General features: G+C 48.7%; 6 non-coding genes and 2 pseudogenes across 6 annotated transcripts; all 8 read right to left on the reverse strand.

Moving 5' to 3' along the window:
- Positions 1-404: 404 nt before the first annotated feature.
- Positions 405-595, reverse strand: LOC131739063 (U2 spliceosomal RNA). Its single transcript, XR_009330230.1, has one exon. It is a non-coding gene; the product is annotated as a U2 spliceosomal RNA (small nuclear RNA).
- A 597-nt stretch (positions 596-1,192) lies between these two features.
- LOC131739064 (U2 spliceosomal RNA) lies at positions 1,193-1,383 on the reverse strand. Its single transcript, XR_009330231.1, has one exon. It is a non-coding gene; the product is annotated as a U2 spliceosomal RNA (small nuclear RNA).
- A 597-nt stretch (positions 1,384-1,980) lies between these two features.
- LOC131739065 (U2 spliceosomal RNA) lies at positions 1,981-2,171 on the reverse strand. Its single transcript, XR_009330232.1, has one exon. It is a non-coding gene; the product is annotated as a U2 spliceosomal RNA (small nuclear RNA).
- Positions 2,172-2,782: 611 nt separating this feature from the next.
- Positions 2,783-2,973, reverse strand: LOC131739066 (U2 spliceosomal RNA). Its single transcript, XR_009330233.1, has one exon. It is a non-coding gene; the product is annotated as a U2 spliceosomal RNA (small nuclear RNA).
- Positions 2,974-3,570: 597 nt separating this feature from the next.
- Positions 3,571-3,761, reverse strand: LOC131739067 (U2 spliceosomal RNA). The gene has a single exon (XR_009330234.1). It is a non-coding gene; the product is annotated as a U2 spliceosomal RNA (small nuclear RNA).
- Positions 3,762-4,372: 611 nt separating this feature from the next.
- On the reverse strand, positions 4,373-4,542 carry LOC131738412 (U2 spliceosomal RNA; annotated as a pseudogene).
- Positions 4,543-11,600: 7,058 nt separating this feature from the next.
- On the reverse strand, positions 11,601-11,791 carry LOC131739068 (U2 spliceosomal RNA). The gene has a single exon (XR_009330235.1). It is a non-coding gene; the product is annotated as a U2 spliceosomal RNA (small nuclear RNA).
- A 594-nt stretch (positions 11,792-12,385) lies between these two features.
- LOC131738794 (U2 spliceosomal RNA) lies at positions 12,386-12,540 on the reverse strand (annotated as a pseudogene).

The raw sequence follows: 12,540 nt of genomic DNA on the forward strand, positions 1-12,540 counted from the left end.
AACATAAACTGGCGGAGTGCGTCTTACAAATAGTCATGCCAAGCTGCTATGCTGTGCAAGGTGCCTTGGGTAACTACAACTGTGCCTCGCTGGCTGGCTGGCTTGCTAAGAAGGTCCTGGCATAGGGACATGTTCCACCACACTTGTCTGGTTAGCTGCATGCTCCCAGGAAACAACCTGCTGCTGTCTACATCATCACCACATGTGAATAAAAGAAAGAAAGACAGCAAGAAAGAAAGAGAGAAAGAAAGAGAGAAAGAGAGAAAGAAAGAAAGAGAGAAAGAAAAAAAAAAAGAAGTAAAACGGCGGGAAAACTTGCATCAACACTGGCACTCTCCCTCCAGCAGGGGTAGACAAAATGCTCACAGGAGAGATCCAGATCTGACTTTGACCAACGTTAGAGAAAGGTGTGCACCGTTCCCGGAGGTACTGCAATACCGGGCCGATGCGTGGAGTGGACGGAGCAAGCCCCTGTTCCATCTCCCGATTCCAAAAATCAATTTAATATATGGTCCCCTGATAGGGGACGTATCAGATATTAAACTGATAAGAACAGATACTACACTTGATCTTAGCCAAAAGGCCGAGAAGCGATGGCGACTTGGCCCTTGCCCGGGGCCCCCCAGCCCGGACGGCACAGGGGGATTCAAAGGTGGGTGCAAAATTTCAAGCACAAGCAGACCCCAAAAAAACGGGCTGCTGCTTCCAGAGGGGAAATGTGCAATTTAAGCAGGAGAAAACAAAACAAAGCAAAAACACACACATAACACCAAAAACAAAACATAAACTGGCGGAGTGCGTCTTACAAATAGTCATGCCAAGCTGCTATGCTGTGCAAGGTGCCTTGGGTAACTACAACTGTGCCTCGCTGGCTGGCTGGCTTGCTAAGAAGGTCCTGGCATAGGGACATGTTCCACCACACTTGTCTGGTTAGCTGCATGCTCCCAGGAAACAACCTGCTGCTGTCTACATCATCACCACATGTGAATAAAAGAAAGAAAGACAGCAAGAAAGAAAGAGAGAAAGAAAGAGAGAAAGAGAGAAAGAAAGAGAGAAAGAAAGAAAGAGAGAAAGAAAAAAAAGAAGTAAAACGGCGGGAAAACTTGCATCAACACTGGCACTCTCCCTCCAGCAGGGGTAGACAAAATGCTCACAGGAGAGATCCAGATCTGACTTTGACCAACGTTAGAGAAAGGTGTGCACCGTTCCCGGAGGTACTGCAATACCGGGCCGATGCGTGGAGTGGACGGAGCAAGCCCCTGTTCCATCTCCCGATTCCAAAAATCAATTTAATATATGGTCCCCTGATAGGGGACGTATCAGATATTAAACTGATAAGAACAGATACTACACTTGATCTTAGCCAAAAGGCCGAGAAGCGATGGCGACTTGGCCCTTGCCCGGGGCCCCCCAGCCCGGACGGCACAGGGGGATTCAAAGGTGGGTGCAAAATTTCAAGCACAAGCAGACCCCAAAAAAACGGGCTGCTGCTTCCAGAGGGGAAATGTGCAATTTAAGCAGGAGAAAACAAAACAAAGCAAAAACACACACATAACACCAAAAACAAAACATAAACTGGCGGAGTGCGTCTTACAAATAGTCATGCCAAGCTGCTATGCTGTGCAAGGTGCCTTGGGTAACTACAACTGTGCCTCGCTGGCTGGCTGGCTTGCTAAGAAGGTCCTGGCATAGGGACATGTTCCACCACACTTGTCTGGTTAGCTGCATGCTCCCAGGAAACAACCTGCTGCTGTCTACATCATCACCACATGTGAATAAAAGAAAGAAAGACAGCAAGAAAGAAAGAGAGAAAGAAAGAGAGAAAGAGAGAAAGAAAGAGAGAAAGAAAGAAAGAGAGAAAGAAAAAAAAGAAATAAAACGGCGGGAAAACTTGCATCAACACTGGCACTCTCCCTCCAGCAGGGGTAGACAAAATGCTCACAGGAGAGATCCAGATCTGACTTTGACCAACGTTAGAGAAAGGTGTGCACCGTTCCCGGAGGTACTGCAATACCGGGCCGATGCGTGGAGTGGACGGAGCAAGCCCCTGTTCCATCTCCCGATTCCAAAAATCAATTTAATATATGGTCCCCTGATAGGGGACGTATCAGATATTAAACTGATAAGAACAGATACTACACTTGATCTTAGCCAAAAGGCCGAGAAGCGATGGCGACTTGGCCCTTGCCCGGGGCCCCCCAGCCCGGACGGCACAGGGGGATTCAAAGGTAGGTGCAAAATTTCAAGCACAAGCAGACCCCAAAAAAACGGGCTGCTGCTTCCAGAGGGGAAATGTGCAATTTAAGCAGGAGAAAACAAAACAAAGCAAAAACACACACATAACACCAAAAACAAAACATAAACTGGCGGAGTGCGTCTTACAAATAGTCATGCCAAGCTGCTATGCTGTGCAAGGTGCCTTGGGTAACTACAACTGTGCCTCGCTGGCTGGCTGGCTTGCTAAGAAGGTCCTGGCATAGGGACATGTTCCACCACACTTGTCTGGTTAGCTGCATGCTCCCAGGAAACAACCTGCTGCTGTCTACATCATCACCACATGTGAATAAAAGAAAGAAAGACAGCAAGAAAGAAAGAGAGAAAGAAAGAGAGAAAGAGAGAAAGAAAGAGAGAAAGAAAGAAAGAAAGAAAGAAAGAGAGAAAGAAAAAAAAAAGAAGTAAAACGGCGGGAAAACTTGCATCAACACTGGCACTCTCCCTCCAGCAGGGGTAGACAAAATGCTCACAGGAGAGATCCAGATCTGACTTTGACCAACGTTAGAGAAAGGTGTGCACCGTTCCCGGAGGTACTGCAATACCGGGCCGATGCGTGGAGTGGACGGAGCAAGCCCCTGTTCCATCTCCCGATTCCAAAAATCAATTTAATATATGGTCCCCTGATAGGGGACGTATCAGATATTAAACTGATAAGAACAGATACTACACTTGATCTTAGCCAAAAGGCCGAGAAGCGATGGCGACTTGGCCCTTGCCCGGGGCCCCCCAGCCCGGACGGCACAGGGGGATTCAAAGGTGGGTGCAAAATTTCAAGCACAAGCAGACCCCAAAAAAACGGGCTGCTGCTTCCAGAGGGGAAATGTGCAATTTAAGCAGGAGAAAACAAAACAAAGCAAAAACACACACATAACACCAAAAACAAAACATAAACTGGCGGAGTGCGTCTTACAAATAGTCATGCCAAGCTGCTATGCTGTGCAAGGTGCCTTGGGTAACTACAACTGTGCCTCGCTGGCTGGCTGGCTTGCTAAGACGGTCCTGGCATAGGGACATGTTCCACCACACTTGTCTGGTTAGCTGCATGCTCCCAGGAAACAACCTGCTGCTGTCTACATCATCACCACATGTGAATAAAAGAAAGAAAGACAGCAAGAAAGAAAGAGAGAAAGAAAGAGAGAAAGAGAGAAAGAAAGAGAGAAAGAAAGAAAGAGAGAAAGAAAAAAAAGAAGTAAAACGGCGGGAAAACTTGCATCAACACTGGCACTCTCCCTCCAGCAGGGGTAGACAAAATGCTCACAGGAGAGATCCAGATCTGACTTTGACCAACGTTAGAGAAAGGTGTGCACCGTTCCCGGAGGTACTGCAATACCGGGCCGATGCGTGGAGTGGACGGAGCAAGCCCCTGTTCCATCTCCCGATTCCAAAAATCAATTTAATATATGGTCCCCTGATAGGGGACGTATCAGATATTAAACTGATAAGAACAGATACTACACTTGATCTTAGCCAAAAGGCCGAGAAGCGATGGCGACTTGGCCCTTGCCCGGGGCCCCCCAGCCCGGACGGCACAGGGGGATTCAAAGGTGGGTGCAAAATTTCAAGCACAAGCAGACCCCAAAAAAACGGGCTGCTGCTTCCAGAGGGGAAATGTGCAATTTAAGCAGGAGAAAACAAAACAAAGCAAAAACACACACATAACACCAAAAACAAAACATAAACTGGCGGAGTGCGTCTTACAAATAGTCATGCCAAGCTGCTATGCTGTGCAAGGTGCCTTGGGTAACTACAACTGTGCCTCGCTGGCTGGCTGGCTTGCTGGCTTGCTAAGAAGGTCCTGGCATAGGGACATGTTCCACCACACTTGTCTGGTTAGCTGCATGCTCCCAGGAAACAAACTGCTGCTGTCTACATCATCACCACATGTGAATAAAAGAAAGAAAGACAGCAAGAAAGAAAGAGAGAAAGAAAGAGAGAAAGAGAGAAAGAAAGAGAGAAAGAAAGAAAGAGAGAGAGAAAGAAAAAAAAAAGAAGTAAAACGGCGGGAAAACTTGCATCAACACTGGCACTCTCCCTCCAGCAGGGGTAGACAAAATGCTCACAGGAGAGATCCAGATCTGACTTTGACCAACGTTAGAGAAAGGTGTGCACCGTTCCCGGAGGTACTGCAATACCGGGCCGATGCGTGGAGTGGACGGAGCAAGCCCCTGTTCCATCTCCCGATTCCAAAAATCAATTTAATATATGGTCCCCTGATAGGGGACTTATCAGATATTAAACTGATAAGAACAGATACTCTTTTATTGAGATTTTACATTTTTTACATTTACACCCATTCGTTTTTTTCATTCATTTTACATTTCTTTTAAAGATGACATTCATGCATACAGACATACATTTTGTTTTAAAAGCATTTAAAATACATTTAAAAACACCAAGACAATTGTGCTTTGTACATGGTTAAAACAGACACAGATTAAAATCAACATGAAAAAAACCTGTGCTGCTTTAAAAGTGACTGGAAAAAAAGAACCATCTATAAAAAACCAGTGTTTGTGAGGGCCGGGGAGTGCTCTCTAAAAAAGTTCAAAAGTGAACATAAAACTAGATCTAAAACAGGGACAGGGGAAAAGGGACAGTGTATAGAACAGTGAGTTAAAATTCTAAAATTTTAAAACACTTAAAATGTAACTTTTAATAGTTTACATTAAAAATCTTAAAGATACATAAAACAAAACAAAACAAAATCAAATAAAACATTCAACGTAAATCAAATAAAAGTCCATAAAACTGAAACAAAAAGACTACATAAAACCAGGGCACCGTTGAAAAAACGGTCATGCCAGCTAAAAAGGGCGGAATGCTGGCATGACAAAATAAATAAAAGGCTTAGCGGTGCCCCGTAGTCCCGCTCCTAGGAGCTAGCGGTTCCAGTTTTTTCCTTTATTCCATCTTCACGTCCTGAAGTCCGGCGATCCTCCACTCCGTGCAGGCCTTGTCCTTCCCGAGGGTCCGGATGTCCAGAATTACAAAGTCCTTGATAAGAGTTTGTGCCCTTCTGGTCGTGGTGATAGTGTCTAGCTCCTGCTTGTGATAGACACAGACGTTACGGCCTTCCCACAGGATCTGCTTGACAACATTGATGACACGCCAAACGCACTTAGCTGTGCTGGTATCGATTCCTCCCGCAGGCCCATAGAGCACAGTCTCAGCGGTCATCTTGGCCGTGTCAGCAAACCTGTTTAGGAAGACAGAGACAGAGAGCCAGACACTGCCAGCCACATCACACTCCCAGAAGATATGGGCTGGTGTTTCTCTCTTGCGGCACTTTGCATAGGGGCATGTTTCTACTTGGGCTAGTCCCCTCCTGAACATGAACGCTCGAGTGGGGAGTGCACTGTGGACGGTGTTCCATGCTATATCCTTCTGGACATTACTGAGGCAGCTGTGAGACACATTCTCCCAGATTTTTTGGCTTTGGGTGAGGGAGAAAGTAGCTACTTTTTCAATTTCCTGGGAACCGGCAAGATATTTAGTTACAGCCTTGTATTCCCAGGAGGCCAATTTTGCTTTATCTAAGCCCAATTTATATATAGTGTCCCTTAAGGTTCTATAATACAATGGGGGGTCCCAGGAGTACGGCACGGTGTTATCAATAGTGCAGAGGCCCAAGGCCCTGAGACAGGTGGCAAAATAGAAACGATTCATGTAACATACCTTCCTGTCCAGGGCCTGGATGTTCTTGATAGTTTGCGTGAGCCCCTGCACTCGGGTGAGCTGCACAACGTCCGGGACCCCCTTACCTCCCTTCTTGTCGGCTTTACTCAGGGTGGCTCGCTTTACCCTCTCCATCTTGCTGCCCCAGATAAAGCGGTGGATAATGCGGTCCACCACTTTTTTGGTGGTCCTGTCTGGGGGAAAGATTTTTCCTACATAAGAGAGGATGGGGAACAGTATAGACTTGGTTATTAATACTCTACCCGTCATTGTTAAGGATCTTGTGCTCCATCCGCCAATCTTTTTACGGACCTGGTTAATGGCCGCCGTCCAGCTCTGGGCCCCCGAGCTATTGTTCTCGAAAATGAGGCCCAGAATCTTGATTTTGTCCTTTTTGACAGGGTACATGTCCGACAGTTCCCTATCTACCTGCCAATTTTTAGACACGTAGACTTCGCTCTTGGACTTATTAATCACTGCCCCGGTCGCCGTGCAGTACTTCTCAAGGATATTACTAATCCGAGGTACCGACGATGTGTTGGTGCAAATGAGTGATACATCGTCCATATATGCTGTTGTTTTGACCTGGACCCCGTTGGATCCAGGCAGCTGGAAACCAGTTATATTGGTATCCCTACGAATTGCCTGCAGGAGGGGTTCAATGCACACGACATATAGCAGTGGGGATAGTGGGCAACCCTGTCTGACCCCTGACTGGATAGATATTTTACCAGTCAGGTGCCTGTTCACCAAGACTCGGGTACTAATGTTTGTATAGATGGTTTTAACCCACTCCCTAAGTCCAGGAGCGAATTTCATCTGGTCCATCACTTTGTACATATATTCATGGCTTACCCTATCGAACGCCTTCTCCTGGTCAAGGTTGAACAGGCAGAGGGGATGGTTCCGTTCTCTAGAATAAGCCAGAATGTCCCTTGTTAACATTAAAATATCCGTGATGGACCTCCCTGGGACGCCACAAGCCTGGTCGGGGCCAATGACCAAAGGGAGGTGTACTTGTAGCCGGAGCATCAGAGCTTTGGCTAGTATCTTGTAATCCACGCAAAGGAGGCTGATTGGGCGCCAATTCCGTAGATCTTTAACTTCCCCTTTCTTATGAAGGAGAGTAATTACACTCTCCCGCATAGAAGGGCCCAACCGCTTCTCCCTGTAGACCGCTCTGTAGACCTCCGCTAAATGGACTTTTAGCATGTCCCAAAAAAGATGGTAATACTCACCCGGGATGCCATCTGGACCTGGCGTCTTACCGGTGTTCATGGTCTTAACCGCCTGGGTGAGCTCCTCCAGCGTGAGTTCTGGGTCCTTCTCCTCCTCCTCGTCGTCCCGCACTGAGTCAGGCTCCAACTGGCTCAGGAACCACTCTATCAGGGTGTCATCTGTAGCTTTGATGTTATATAGGTCCCTATAGAAGTTCTCTACCACTTTTTTCACTCCCTCACTATCCTCTACTATCCTCCCCCTGCTGTCGAGCATGGAGGACATCAAGTGCCGCTTCTCCCTCGTTTTCTGGAAGAAGAAGCGAGTACACTTTTCGTCTTCCTCCATTTTTTGCACTTTTGCATTGTGCATGACCTTTCGTTGTTCCTCCCTACAAAGCACTGAAAGATCTAGCTTGGTCTGGGCTATCTCGTCGCTTACAGGGAACCCCCGAAGCTGAAGCAGGCTCAGATGCTGGAGGGCAGCATTCAGGTGTTTATATTTGGCCCTCCTTTCTTTTGCTTTCCTCTTGCCTGCTGCTATGAAATAACCCTTAGTTCTGATTTTGACCATCTCCCACCACTCTATAGGGGAGTTGAATAGGTCACGCAAAGTGGTCCACTCAACAAGCCTGCTCTTATAGGCTGCAGCTATGGAGGGGTCATCGAGTAAGGAGGTGTTTAATTTCCAAACCCCTGACCCCATCTGGGAGGTCTGAGGGACCTGCAATGTTACCTGCAGGAGCCTATGGTCAGAGAAGAAGACGGCCTGGGTGTCTACTGCCGTCTTCGTAAGGGAGCTGGTATGCAGGACGAGATCTATACGGGAGAAGGAGGTCCCAGATGAGCTCACCCAGGTAAAGGGAGGCACCAGGTCCTTACCTGCATCACACAGGGAGAAATCAGATATTACGGAGGACAAAACTCTACTAGAGCGGTCGTTGCGTGGCCTGCTCCGGTCTACGTCCCTCAGAGCACAATTGAAGTCACCTGACACGATGACGGGTACGTTCCCCAGCAGGAGTGGACGCAGCTGTGGAAAAAATTGAACTCTTTCGTTTTGGTTAGTGGGTGCGTAGACATTGACCAGTCTGAGGGGAGTGTTGTTGTATGTCACATCCACGCTCAGAATTCTACAAGGTTCTACCTCCCTGCTGCTGCGGGAGGTAATAAATGGGTTTTTAAACAGAATACCTACTCCGTTGGCTCTGGCTATGTTGGAGCCCGACCAGAAGGAGTCCCCTAGGGTCCAACTCTCCTTCAGGTCCCTATAATCAGGGCTCGACGAAATACCACACTCCTGCAGAAAGATGAGATCTGCTTTCAAGTTAGCTAGATAGTTTAGTACATCAAATCTTTTTTGTGTCTCCCTGATGCTCCTGACATTAACAGACACACATATCAGGGCCATCAGGGTAGCTAACAAGAAAAGGAGTCGCTGCGTCCACCCCATAGCGACTATGATTGGGAGGTCGGGACACTCTTCCTACTCTTAGCTCTACGCTTGCTTCGAGGGAGCTTGGGCTTATTTGCAACTCCCATCACCCCTGAGAAGGTACTCACTGCTGCCTCGTCCAAGAAGGCACCGTCTTTATATGCACAGTACGTGGAGTTGTTGGGGCTATTCAACTCCCCACAAGGTAAGTCTGGTGGAACTTGCTCAGGGCCCCTCGGAACGTGTGGGTCAGCTTTGTCCTGGGGGGGGGTTATGACAGACAGCATTCTTTGGCTGTTACCGTCTGTTGAATTGGAGCTGTTAGCAGACTTCTGGCTTACCGCGTCCAGGGGTATTCCCATGTCCTCCAGTGCTGTATCTAGGAGGACCTCTAGGGGGCCCCTGGTTTTGCCCATACAAGGGAGGGGGTCAAGGATGCTTTGAAGGGAGGCCCTTCGCTTGAAGAGGGTCATTGCTACAGAGGTACTGCTGGTCAGGGAAGGTGTTGACCCCGACCTCTCCCTCGGTGCATTAGTGAACACCTCTTCTGCGAGGTGTGCTAGGGTTTGTGCCAACGACTGGGAAGGCTGGCTGGGGATGCCCTGGCTGGCTGCTACCTGCCCACTAGGCGGCAGTGTAGCCGTCCCACTCGCCTCCGTCTCTGCCTGCGAGGGCAAGACTGGGGACTTTGTGTGGACATTAGCTGGTTTTGGATCTATGGGGGCCACCTGCAACTTGCTGTCTTTGATCCTGATCTTCTTTCTTTTCCCCCCCTCGTCTCTACCCTTTCTTTTCCCCACCCTCTGCTGGTTCTTCACTCCCTTCCCCTCCTTCTCACTCTCACTTTCACTGTCGCTTTTGCTTTCCTCCCCCACGGACTCAATCCTTATGGCGTCATAACGAGAGCCGAGGGGGAGTGCTGGCGCTGAGAGGGCCCTACTCAGGGGGGGGCCGCTGCTGGGTCCGGGCTCCCTCCCTGACTCGTGTTCTGCATCAGAGGAGCTACTGGAGGAGCTAGTGGAGTGGCTGTTGTACTCTCTCTCTGGGCTGGGGGAAGGGGTCCTCGTAAAACGGGACATGTCTCGGGGGCGGGGGGGTGAGGGGGTGCTGGTGATGATGGTGGTGCTGGAGTCTGGGTCTTGGATACTGTTGGTGGTGATGTGGACTGATCTTTGTTACTTGCTCCCTCTTCCTGCTCAGGCCTAGGCTTGTTCATGTTTGCCTTGCTGGCTCTGGCCATGTTGGCATAGGAAGAGGGGCAGTCCTTAAACAGGTGCCCCTTCTTTCCACACAAATTGCACTGCCTCTCTTCTCTGCAGTGGCTGGTCTCGTGGGGGGCGCCGCAGTTCCTGCACTTGACTACAGTACACGCGGCCGCCAGGTGTCCTAATTCCCCACATTTCCTGCAGAGTTTTGGCATCCCATTATAGAATACCAGCCCTCTGTTGGGCCCTAACACTATGGAGTTTGGAATGTGGCGGACGCCTCCAATGCCCGATGGATCAACATTAAGGCGTACCAGCCACTTTCTGGCTCCTGTCCAAACCCCATCTTCATCTGTAATTTTCCTCCCTTCTGATGACACCCTCCCATAGCGGTTAAGCCATGTTGTAATATCATAGTCGCTAACAGCCTCATTGAAAAATTGGACAGTAACAACTTTCATTTCTCTGTCTGTCAGTGCATCCACACAAAATTCTTTGTATGGAGCGAGATATTTATTCTCCCCCCAAAAGGACCACATTTCTTGTAACTTTTGGGGGTTCCTAAAACTGACCTCAAACACTTCCTTAAGCCCTGGCAATTTCACCAAACAATTCAAGTCAGAAGGGGAAAAACCCATACCCCTCTGAAGAATGGTCCGGCTGAACTCCAGTCTCGTCAGTCCTGGTTCCGTTTCATCTTGCTTGTTTCTTGTGAAGCGCACCGCATTGTGCCTCCTGGTTTCCTGGGTTGGCCGGAACGCCATCCTTCAGCTGGCTCCTCCGATTGGGGTGGGAGAAGCCTCTGGACGTCCGGGTTGTCTCTCTCTACGGAAAAGAGACAACGTAAGCAGCAAATCTGGGCAGTTGAAGGAACTATTACTTTAGTCCCTGAGGAGATGGTCGCCTCGCAAGAGGGACCCCCTCCCCAGGTGAACGGTGTCCTTCCCTGGCGGAGTAGGGGGCGCTGCTTGGCACCGAGACCACGTAGGAAGAATCGTGGCTGTGACGCCTCCTCGGGGTCCGGGGCCGCCCTCTGCTCCTCCCAGATGGCGCCCTCTGCTGGGCGCCTGCTGCTCTCTCGGTCTGGATCTCGATTACAATCAAGGGCTGGGGATGAGGTCGTCTAGGTCATCAAAGGGTCCTCAAAGGTCGTCTGGATGGTAGGTCCTCCTTCTCTCTAACTCCAGGAACGTCTGGAAAAGCCAGAACCGCCTGAAAAAGAAAAAAACGGGAACCGCCTGAAAAAGAAAAAACTGCTCTCAACAGTCAACAAAATCTTGAAAGACCCTCGGCCTGGATTGGGCAAGCCAAAACCAGACTGAGCATTAGTCTTCCAAAAAGTTGCCGAGCTGAAGAAAGCCAGTCAAAAATAAAAAAAATTCTGTTCCTCCTCACCCGAACAAACCTCTCACAGACCCTCGGAGGGAGCGGGCAATGCCACTACCCTCTAAGCCTTAGTCTTAGAAAGATTTATTCGAACTGAAGAGAAGCCAGAGTATATGGCTGGCTAAGAAGGACCTGGCATAGGGACATGTTCCACCACACTTGTCTGGTTAGCTGCATGCTCCCAGGAAACAAACTGCTGCTGTCTACATCATCACCACATGTGAATAAAAGAAAGAAAGACAGCAAGAAAGAAAGAGAGAAAGAAAAAGAAAGAAAGAAAGAGAGAAAGAAAAAAAAAGAAGTAAAACGGCGGGAAAACTTGCATCAACACTGGCACTCTCCCTCCAGCAGGGGTAGACAAAATGCTCACAGGAGAGATCCAGATCTGACTTTGACCAACGTTAGAGAAAGGTGTGCACCGTTCCCGGAGGTACTGCAATACCGGGCCGATGCGTGGAGTGGACGGAGCAAGCCCCTGTTCCATCTCCCGATTCCAAAAATCAATTTAATATATGGTCCCCTGATAGGGGACGTATCAGATATTAAACTGATAAGAACAGATACTACACTTGATCTTAGCCAAAAGGCCGAGAAGCGATGGCGACTTGGCCCTTGCCCGGGGCCCCCCAGCCCGGACGGCACAGGGGGATTCAAAGGTGGGTGCAAAATTTCAAGCACAAGCAGACCCCAAAAAAACGGGCTGCTGCTTCCAGAGGGGAAATGTGCAATTTAAGCAGGAGAAAACAAAACAAAGCAAAAACACACACATAACACCAAAAACAAAACATAAACTGGCGGAGTGCGTCTTACAAATAGTCATGCCAAGCTGCTATGCTGTGCAAGGTGCCTTGGGTAACTACAACTGTGCCTCGCTGGCTGGCTGGCTTGCTAAGAAGGTCCTGGCATAGGGACATGTTCCACCACACTTGTCTGGTTAGCTGCATGCTCCCAGGAAACAACCTGCTGCTGTCTACATCATCACCACATGTGAATAAAAGAAAGACAGCAAGAAAGAAAGAGAGAAAGAAAGAGAGAAAGAGAGAAAGAAAGAGAGAAAGAAAGAAAGAGAGAAAGAAAAAAAAAGAAGTAAAACGGCGGGAAAACTTGCATCAACACTGGCACTCTCCCTCCAGCAGGGGTAGACAAAATGCTCACAGGAGAGATCCAGATCTGACTTTGACCAACGTTAGAGAAAGGTGTGCACCGTTCCCGGAGGTACTGCAATACCGGGCCGATGCGTGGAGTGGACGGAGCAAGCCCCTGTTCCATCTCCCGATTCCAAAAATCAATTTAATATATGGTCCCCTGATAGCGGACGTATCAGATATTAATACTCTTTTATTGAGAT

The sequence above is a fragment of the Acipenser ruthenus genome, chromosome 10 (assembly GCF_902713425.1).
Source record: "Acipenser ruthenus chromosome 10, fAciRut3.2 maternal haplotype, whole genome shotgun sequence".
In the NCBI taxonomy this organism is placed as follows: domain Eukaryota; kingdom Metazoa; phylum Chordata; class Actinopteri; order Acipenseriformes; family Acipenseridae; genus Acipenser; species Acipenser ruthenus.